We start from the raw sequence: 11,182 nt of genomic DNA, 5'->3' as shown, positions 1-11,182 counted from the left end.
AGCCTTGAGCACCTGAGAAGAACATGGCTATCACAGTGTCCACATTGTCCTGGCCCTTGGCCAGATTATTAATGGCAATTCACCAAGACTGCGGGTTTTTCTTGACAACTTCTCGTTTTGTGTGAAGCTGCAACCTCCATGGGCAAAATGCGCATACTAGATTCGACTGTATTAATTATTCAAGGAAAGGAAACACTCCAAACTTCCGCACAAATGCTGCTTCAACGAGAGAGCCATAATAGGACCGATTAGGAATCAGTAAGAAATGTCTTCGTCTGGAGGCAAACACATCCTTCTGCATGATGATGCTGATGTCGGCGAACAGAGGCATCCTGTACGAGCGGCTCTACACAGAGATTAACTTATGAGAAAGATATAGCTTCGTTGTTAGAACTTTGTTAGTGCACAGAAAGGTGACGACATGACGTGTGTGCGGCTTTTCCCAAAAGAAGTATCCAGTGCCTTCTAAAGCAGACACTTATGCATGTATCGAAAACATCATCGATACATGCATGTATCGAAACGAGTCTTGTGCAGAGAGAACTTGCGTACACGCGAGCTTCTAAGGAACTTCTTTTGCCTGCATCCGAAAGCGTTAGGGCGGGCGATAAGGTCACTGAATTCCTAGGATACTTTCGTGCGTGCCGAAGGTGGGAGAGCCCTGCCTTCAAAGGTGCCTATTCAGCGTCAGACACTCGCGCGCTAGCGTTTCTCGAAACAAGGCGCGCAAAGAGTGAAAGCATTGAAAAATTCGGAGTAAGGAAAACAAAAATGTGAAGCCGGGAGCTCTTCCCCAGCACCTTTTCCCATCCTTCTTCCCACCTGCCCTTCGAAACTCTCCTCTCCATCTCCTCCTGCGAGTCCCGCGCGTCGTCTCCCGTCGGAGCGACACGGCGCTACGGATACAGCGCCGCACGCCTCCACACCACGCGTGGCCTCCGCTCGATGCTGTTCGCACTCGAGTCCCAATCGCGCCGCCAAGCGGGACGCCTGCTCCCGTAAAGAGCGCGCACCGACGCCGTCGCCGCCACGCCAGCGCACCTCGCGCCCGAGTCCGCACGAGAGCTCTGGCCGGAGCCCCTCTTCGCAACGTCTCCCCGTTGCAAGCGCTTGCGTCCCACGTGCGAGGAGACGCGACTGCTCGGAACAGCACTTTCGCGTCCACGAAACCAAGTGCTTTCTCTCTGTGATGTCTTCTTGGACTTGGAGTGCCTCGATGGTTCTTTTTCCGCTGATGGGCACTTCGAAAGGCAAACTCTTTCAAGTTTTAACGCTCGCAGTTTTTTTCGTGAGTGCACCAATGAAAAGTGTTCGCTGCGTTATCTCGGCGCTGGAGTGAAACGAAATCGTGCTTGTCCTGTGCTCTTGGTCTCATCTAGCCTGGCTGTGCTTATTCCCCACTGTCTCTCCTTTCCGAATTCAAGAAACATTCTTTGCTTGTCGAAAGTGCTTTCGTGCTCGCACAGAAATCTGACCGGCAACTTTGTGCTCGACTGTAGTGGTCAGAAAAAAGTCGCTGAAGCTTGCGTGACAGCTTCACGCCCTCTTGCTAGGTTGGATAAGGATTTCTTCGCACATTTTCGCGGCTTTTAACGTTCAGAAGTGGGTGCTTTCTTGCCAAGAAACTGAACGGTGCCGCTGCGTGGGATGGCTAATTTCAACCACTGCTTCTCCCTACGGGTGCCGTGAACACTGGAGTTGGCGCCGGCTATTGAAGGTATTGTGCAGCCAAAACTTTTTTCCGGTACTTCCAATAAGCTCACCTCTTTTCAAATTTCAAATTTAGAAGTTTTATTGAAATCGCGACTGCATTTCATTCCTTATCACATTATCTCGAAATGGTGATATCAAATAAAAAATTGTGATCACAAAGCACGATATTCTATTTTCCGGAAAGGTTTATTTCTCCGGGACTTTTTCTCTCGCAGACTGCTTACACAAACCACTGCAGATTTCTCAGCTTCGTATTGTGTATATAGCTTTGTTTTGTCTATGCCCATCGTCGAAAAGACTGTGCGTCTTTGAAAAAGATATTATTGGCATCAAATGGAAGTAGCCCCAGCACAGCTTTTGCGAGAAAAGAACCCAATGTGTGCCCGTCCCCTGCATATTATTTTATATCCATATCCATATATTACCTTTTAGCCATATGAGTTTGATTGATGTTATTCACTCGAAACGTTGTTTAATAGAAAAGATCATAAGATAATTGCGGGGCAGGAATATACCGCTTTTCATAATGAATGGAAGTGCTCAATACCTGTTCATTGCGGTTAAATGTCGTATTAAGATCAATGCAAACTGCCATTTAATGGTATGCCGGGGCCCAATAAGGTTACTAGGATTAACAAGAATGCAGCATAGTAAGCTTCTCGCAAGTTAATCCTTTGTGGCAGAGCACTGGTTGCCTTAATAAGTGTTCGGAACGCGAAACCCAAAGAAAGCTTAATTTCTGGGCAGTCTAAGTTTGCAACCGTGAATCAAAGGGTGTGCGAAACATTTCCCCGCACAACCTGCGATGCTTATTCCCGAATACGTTCCTTCGCCTCAGGCGAGGGTGTTCAGTCTTTTCCTAATTTTGACGGTTGAGAAAACATTATTAAGCACATTAACCTGGTGTATTTCACTTATGCTCTTCAATGCATTGCACAGCTTCTAACATGCTGCAGTGGTGACTCTATGAAGCTGTAGATGTCACGGTCTTATCTTCTTCATTTTTTAGCCACAATGTAAGGCAGGAGAGGCGCTGTGCTCTGCTGCACAAAGGCTGATAACTGCCTTTCTTCGCCGCCGTTTGATTCATGACAAAATGTTTAGCTTGTTCAGTGAATTGGGTTGCCTTATTCGCACTGTAAACAGGAGTAAAAAGTACGCCTTTAGACAGAACCAAACGCGTGGCTGCTGTCCGACCACAAATAAGTCATTGAGACATTTGTCAACAACAGCCTCTGGTAATTCCACACAAAAACGTGTCACTTTTGCGGTTAGCGTCGAAGTAAAGCATTCACGTGCAATGCTGCAATGCACAATGTGTGTTCCAATCTTGGAAAACGTAGATGCACCTCTCATTCTTTCATATAATTTATCGTTCGTATTCATGTTTATACATGTACAGGTGCGCAACAAAATTAATCGGAGCCAGACTATTGCCATGAAACGTTTTATTTTTTTACGCATTCCGTAATTAAAGCTGACAGCTGCACTATCTCTAAGCTCACAGTACTGAGTGGTCTCTTTAATTATACAAATAATACTTCCCTGTGGGTTACAGGAAATGACGTGGTTGCATTTACAACAAAAGAGTCCGCCTGCATATGTTTGCTCCTGAGCACACGCACATTATTGCGTAAGCATGTGGCTTTAAAAACCTAATCTCAAAACAAGCAATCTGATATTTTACACTCGAAAAATGTACGGATTCTTTTACTGGTTCTGTAAATTTGATAGTTCGTAATCAATGACCGCTGTTCGCTTGCTTAGCACACTTTCTTTTAAACAATCTCATGCGAGCACCGGAATAAGAATGCTTCCTGCCTTCAATTAATAGATTTTTGGGAAGAGAGTGATCCTTGGTTGAGAAATTATCCTTGGCTTTCAACTTTCTCTTCGATTGTGTCCGGCGATTCATTTTCGCTCGGTAACACCTACAATGGCGACGCGACCTAACATTCGAACAGGCGCATCAGTGCTTCGCTCTAAAAAGCCTTCCTCGTTACAACGGTGCCGCTTCAAAGTGTTTCGGAGAACAGTTTGCTCCGGGCGCTCTCCACGATGGGTGTTGGAGCGCGCGCTGGGTAAGAGATATCAGCCAGCAGGTGGTCATGTGGAAAATTTCTTTGAAGGCCAGTAATAAGCTACTAAGTCACACTTTACTGCAAAAATCGTAGCTAGTTATTTTTCAGGACCATCTACATTTTTTTAACAAACACTTTGTTCATCAAGTGAGTGGCTAAAGAAATGGCTCATAGTTTTTGCCTATTTATTTTTAATAACAAAGAAAAGGCCTTCAGACTACGTCGCACGCCAATCTCATGATCTATCAGTTAGTTTGACTGGACTAAACACTATATTTTAAAAGCTTAGTTGCGCTTCTATGGAAGCCCAGCCTTGCTATTTCTTATCGAAGCAGAAAATAAAGTCACACAAGTATAGCCTCAAAGGCGTCTTTTGCCTATTAACAATGTTAATTATTAGCCACATCGCTATCCTTTTTTCGCCTGCTGCTACAAGCTCTGCAAATAATAAGAAAAAAGCCCCATGCACCAACGAACGATATTTTGAATTTACTACTTACCTCCCTTTGCTTCTTCAGAACAGAAGCAACTCATCACTTTTATATGGCTAACCGTGTAATATGTTTTTTCATATATAATTTAATTTAATAACCATACAAATCTGGTTACCATTAACCATGCTTTGGAGTTTGCCGCGCGCTTTTAGCACTCGCTGCCATAAAAAAAGAGAAGAAACACTTTTTTCGGCGCTCTTGTTGAGATACACGACATTTTAAATTTGAGTGAGTGTATTTTAGAGAGCTACTTCTCCTCTTAGATACCATGTTCTTTGATCAAGCCTGTTTATCAAATCTTGAAGCAAATAGAACGAACACTGCCCCCGACTCGATTTTGATCTATAGACGCGAAGTGATCAGTTTTGCTGGCTGCTGCACGATCACTAGGCCATCTACGATGTCTTGTGTTTGACTGACACTCTATTGCGCTGCGCATTGCACGCCGCCGTCATTATTAACCTTCATCCGAACGCAATAAACCTTGAATACACGCTCGCGCTTTGTCCTGTTAGAGTGTGTTAAAGGGAAATTGAAGAAGTTTTATGTTTAAACTAAATTAGAGGAGTCAAATGTGTGAAGGTTAAGGTTAATTCATGCCAAGCCGTTTTGCGCTAGTATTTAAATTCACGACGTAATCGCTAAATAAAACTATTTCTACATTCAGCTTCTCCGCAGTACACGTTGACAAGTGAGGACACCAGTAAAGACGTCATCTCTAGAGATGATGTATTTCCAACGCAGAAACGTTTGCTATGAGGAAGAAGATCACTGCCAACGAATGTAAAGGTTGCGAGGCGTCGTGTGGCGGCATAGCGTGACTCGCAGAAAGAATTGGGTGGAAGATGTTGAAACTCTAAATGTCACCGATAATGACGATATTGTCTAGTTTCACCACATTTCTACAGTGCTGGGATGAGAAGCTTGAGAACTGTCGCAAATTTAATAGTAGATTACGTAATAACTTTATATGGCAGCGCGAAACCATTTCGTGAGCTTATTCTACAGCTTTTATATATTATAATGCGCGCATCTCGTTAAAATGTCAAAAGCGTATTTAAGCTTCCCTTTAAGCAGTGCCTGAATTCAACAGTTCACTACCACTGAGATCGCCAATTACTAATTTTGCAACCTTCACCCGAACTCTGAACTTGAAACACTGTCCTCGAAACGAAAGCGAAAGGAAACATGACGTGCTAACGCATACAATTCGCATTTTACACGCTTAGCTATAGATCGGATGTACTTTTTTCCTCTGTTCTTTTTTATCCTGTTTTGTTTCGTAACATCCGCTCAGACGAAGTGCTGCCTGAGCAACACAGGTGTCGTTGTAATCTTACGAAGCATCGGGAATTCAAGCATGACCAGTTGAACGATGCTGGCGGGAAGGTGCTGCCTAACGTTCTTAGTCATACTTGCGGCTGGGAGATGAAACAAAATCAAGATAGACTTCTACTGTAGTTCCATATGGAACTACAGGTATAATAATATACAGGTATATGAATATACAGGTATATGGTATATAAAGGTATATGGTATATACAGGTATATGGTATATGGTGTATACAGGTATATACAGGTATATGGAACTACAGGTATATGAAGACAAGGTCTATACCTCGTCTTCATCAGAATCCTGTTCTAGAATACAAATAGTCTGAAAGTAAACATTTTGTAGCTTGTGAACACGCCTATGAGGGATGGTTCCAATACATATGGTGATATTTTTAACCGTTTACAAGCTCATATTTCTAAACCTATACGTGAGCTATGTCTATGCGGTATGTGAATGTGAATTCCAGAGCAAGGGGCTCATTCTCTATGTTTTGTTCATTACACGATTAACTGAATAAAATTAAATATAGAACTTTATTTGATTCGCGTTTAGTTTTCTATATGAAATTACTGATCTCAAGGTTATGACTTCCCAAGTGAACTCTATTTTTTAAATTTCATTAACCAGAAGTGTAGTCCGATTTATCGAACTTGTAAAATACTCATTTGAAAGCTCACTAAGTTGGCTTTTCGGCATCGCACAGTAATAAAATTGCGTCTGTTGCATTTGTTATGCACCAGATACCGTACCGTTTCTGTATTTGTTAATGCTGATTGCGCTGACATAGGTTTCGGGGCCTTACCAAGAGTAACGACACTACTGCACAAATGTGTGACAGCAAAGCCAACTAAACGAGTTTCCAATTCCGTGTTTTTGAGGCTGGATATGTCAAATCACCATGCCGGTAAAGAAATAAGAAGACTGGTCCCTTCTTCCATGTGGACGACCTTTAATTACGCAATATAACATTGCTTGTTCAAGTGAAAAATAATGGTTATTTGACTAGATAATCAATCATCTGATCAGCAAGTTCTATAACGTACATAATTTCCGCCTAGGGCAAAGCCACGAGCCGCACAGACGCATATCTCATAGTATTTTAAATATAGGCTTAAAAAAACATTTAAAAAAAATCAACCGGTATTTACTTTCTACGTTGGTACCAGCAGATGATAGCTGCACTAGACCTAACAGACACGAATGGGGTGGGAACAAATCACTCACTCTCCAGTAAACGTTTGCAAAACTCGGCAATTATTGAAGTGCACATTCCTCCAACGACTAGCTGCGCAAAAAAAAAAAAAGAGCTTTGATTGTCTGTAAGAAACGCTGTGAAGGCGTGGCTTTCATTAACCTCTTCTGCCCCCTAGGCTTTCTTCAAGAGCGAAAGCTCTTAATGCGAATGTTCCTGGCTTACTCTCCGTAGTCGTAGTTGTCAACCATCCTTATGAGCCAGTTTCGCAGCTCGGCTGGACACGCGGTCGCAGTCATGGTCACCAGGACTAACGGCGGTTTGGTCAAATTGAGTTTGTGTCTACTACATGTGAAGTAGACCGGCAGCGCAGCTATCTGTGACATGGTTATTTGGAGTAAAGCACGCTAAGTGAAAGTGCAGATTCATGCTACGTATCACGTTATGACACTAAAATTAGACTCAACAGCAGCGAAATTGCTATGCTGTTAGCTTTTGCGCGTGCTTACATCGTTCTTGCACACTTTCAAGAAATTCGCTTTTATAACGGCTGAAAAAAAAATTTTGCAGGGCCTAGCGACAATAGAGTAAATTGATCTTTCGTATTTAGTTCAATCCTTCTCCAAATATGGAGTGGTAAGAGCACTTAGTACGAGTAGGGTAGCGGTTACATTTGCCCTCCGACCGCTGATTCCTTTCCGGTCTATCCTTGTACTTTTTGTTTTTCACATTTGTGCTTCTTTTATTTTTTTTTTAGGGAATGTTTTCGCGGCAGCAAAAGTGCACCGAAGTGCTAATTAGTAGTATAAAGATGATCTGCAAAGAACGGCATGTCGGTTGTGGTGATTCATATGCAATGCTTGCAGGCACAGCGCGAGCTATAACGGCATTGGGACCAATTGCGTCGCACTGCTCCTTTGCATGCAGTACATATTTACATATGTACAGTCGAGATAGGAAGCGCGAATATTAAAGAGGAAGCGGTAGATATTCATTCATTGCCGATTTTTCAGTAACGTCAGCAAAAGATGTCCCTGCCGAGAGCACAGAGCCTTCACTCCTCTTATGTAGGACTAAACTACTGGCTGATACCACTGGCTAATGCGTAGCATATATACAGATATGCTTGTGTAAGATAGATACAAAGTGGAGTCATTTGAATACTATTATATATCTAAATATATTTTTACTAAAGTGTTGTAGTAAGACTGAATTATGTATTATACATTAGACAAAATCTCAGTGCGACCTTTCAAAAAACAAATATAGAATTCAGTATAAAAAGCATTAATGTAAATACAAAACTCTACTAGAATTAAGAACATATGAAAGGGGTTAAAGTTTCAGCTTTCTGATCCTTTAAAAAAATGTGGCTCGTTCATCTTTAAATATATTATTTGCAATGTCATTTTGTATTTTTCGACGCAGTAGAAAAGACAGGCGACTTTGAGAGGTTTCGCGAAAATTATGATTAGTGAATAACATATTTATTATACCGCTCCCTTACAAAAATGGTCGTGAACAGTCTTTAGAATCTGTATTAACACCTTATTGACTCTATCAATATTGTACGTACTTTTAATCTGTATGAACATGTGTAAATACGAAGTTCATACACGGTTACTTTTGTGTATTTAAATCAGTTCATATAAAGTTTGTACATAGCAAGTTGTTAGGTGAATATACTTCTCTGTATATACTCCTATCAATATACAGCAGGGGCGTAGCCAGGGCTCTGTTTCGATGTCAGAAACCCTTCCGAAAGTTTTTGAACCCTTCTTTCGGCCTTTTGCGCAATTTTTTTTATCGATGCCGTATAAAGCCTTCGAAAATTATTTCTGGTTATACCACTCATACACAGCTAATAAAATATATTGAAGCAATTTGGCATGTCAGAAAAAATGTTCAGATCGAAAGTATATAGTATTAACTGACCGAGTGCATGCTATTCATTGCAACTCATATTTGAATTACATTTTTTATTATGAATAGCATCTGTTAAAAAAGAAATGGAAACGGAAAATTGATACGATCAATTTGCATGAATTATAGATAAAAACGTATAAGGTTATATTTTGAAAATTTAACTGGTTACAATTTCGCTCTTTCTTCATCGCGCATTTCTTAATCAAGCGTCTGCTCTTGTTGAGGACGCACTGAGTCCTTTTATCGAGCTCGCTCGCACAATTAAATACAAAAACATCACAAATGGAAGGTAAACGCACCGCGCCGCCGACTTTACAGTGGAGAATGCGCGCTGTGGGTGTTGTGGGTTACATCACGCGATGCTGAGACGCACGCCCTGGACTCTCAGATCCACGTAGCTCATCCCTCAGAAGCTATATGGGCGAAACTTTAGAATTATATATTGGCATACACACAATGATTGGGTATATGCACATGTACAGTAAGCTACCGAACGAGCCCCCCCCCCCCCCCCTTCTCCGCTTTCCTTCTCACGCGCCGAAATTACTGGAAAATGAAGGGTGCATTTCCCTGGCAAGGACCAAATTTTCATCCGAAAAAAAAAATGGATTTGTATTTTTTTTTTCTTTATCGACCCGATCGTGTTTAGAAGTGTGCTCCCAGACGCATCCGAGCCAACCCGCTGTGCATACGCCCCTGTCCACCACTTATGAAAACAAATCGGCGCCCGCCGCCGACATTTTCTCTCGCCGCGCTCAGTATGTTAGCGATTGTCTTATTCTCTTATTCACTTCTGCGCCGCCGCTCCCGTCAAGGCAGCGGCCATATCTCAGCCCATCTGTTCCTGACCGCGCGCATCGTATGTTTCGCTCGCGGAGGTTATCCGACACCACCTAGCAGCCTTTGGACATGTGCGTCAACCGAGCGAGCGCTCTACAGGTTCTGCTTTTGTTTGTTATGTTTTTGCTGGAGGTAGTGTCTGGGTGAGGTGCGAGCTTAGGGCAAGGGTAGATTAAGGAAGCGCGCTAATGGTAAGGGAAGAGGGGGGGGGAGAGAAGGCGCGGCGGCTGGGGAGGGGGGGTGGGGCGGCGAACTAACGCACATAACGGCACAGAATGCGCCAGCAGAAACACGCATATTCGCTCGCAGCCTTCGCATAGCGTTTATGCAGCCTCGTGAACTATATCAGCGCGCAACCTGCGGTCCGCGGCACCGACCTCTGTAAATCAATTAAGCGCCCTTACGGCATAATTAACACGCACTTGACCCGAACCATGGAATATCGACCAGCTGTAGCTGAACATATTCATCCTTCCGCTGTGATCCATTGGGAACGTTATGCTAGTTCTAGTCGCAACCACCCTCTCGAGAGGTTGGCTGCAAGCTGTCCTTCAAATCCAATGCGCGGGAAGGATGCAAGGAGGCGCTTGGCCATCAGAGCGCGGCTTCGAGCTGGAGGAGGGGGGGCGTCTAGCCGCCCTGCGAGCAAAGCACACAGCAGTGCGCACGCACGCACGCATTCTTTTTTTTCCATAGAAGTGCGGGAGGTATGAAAGGAGAAGCGGGCAGGCTAGCCAACGTAGACAGCGCGCGTTATCAAACCTGTGACGGCTTCATTTACGCGCCCTTCAATCAATCAATCAATCAATTTTTTGTTTTCAAATCCAGAGGACGGAGGGGTGGGGGGGGGGGGGGACCTCAGCGAGAAAGCAGTTGCACACTGCTTGAGTGTGCCGAGGACCCTCACAAACATCAGCAGGTGACAGCTCAACAGGAAGCTAGTTTACATGGAACGCATTACAGGCATAAACACAGGCATAAACATTGCAGACATCACAGAGATGAACAGCAGCAAAAGCAAAAAAAGGAAAGAAAAGGAAAAAAGATATGTGTTCACCGAATAACAGCGCAATTTCACGGTATTACCGCAGTGATGTCATCAATACAGCAAAAAGGATGGGTTTAAAGTTTCACAAAATATTCACAGAGCAAAGTTGTCTCCGAGTAACAGTAACGAAATCAGCAATCAGTTTTTCGTGTTTATTTAGCACAAATGTATGATGCTCTCAGTCTTAAGAGCTATTTCTTTTTCGCCTCTGCAAAGCTGCATGTGTGTGAGCGCGCGTGCGTGCAAATAACTCATGCGCAGGTACTCAATATGTGTGGCCCCGCATACGGTCAGAACTCAAGTTTTCATTACAATGAGGAAAGCAAACACACGATCCATGCAGCGCGCTGTGATGAAGCGGGCTCGCCACTCCGAGTCTCTGCGTCGCCTCGAATACCAGCCACCCCACAAAACCACCGGAAGAAAAAGAACGAAAGCACAAGATAGCGAACGTACAGAACTGACGCTCGCTCGGCGTTCCACTAATCCCGCCTTTCGTCTGAGCAGCGCGGCGCGACAGCGCGACTGGAAAAAAAAAAAAAAAAAGAAAGC

The sequence above is a fragment of the Amblyomma maculatum genome, chromosome 6, assembly GCF_055883805.1.
Source record: "Amblyomma maculatum isolate TAMU_Amacu chromosome 6, ASM5588380v1, whole genome shotgun sequence".
In the NCBI taxonomy this organism is placed as follows: domain Eukaryota; kingdom Metazoa; phylum Arthropoda; class Arachnida; order Ixodida; family Ixodidae; genus Amblyomma; species Amblyomma maculatum.
Note: the sequence above shows the minus strand (reverse complement) of the source record.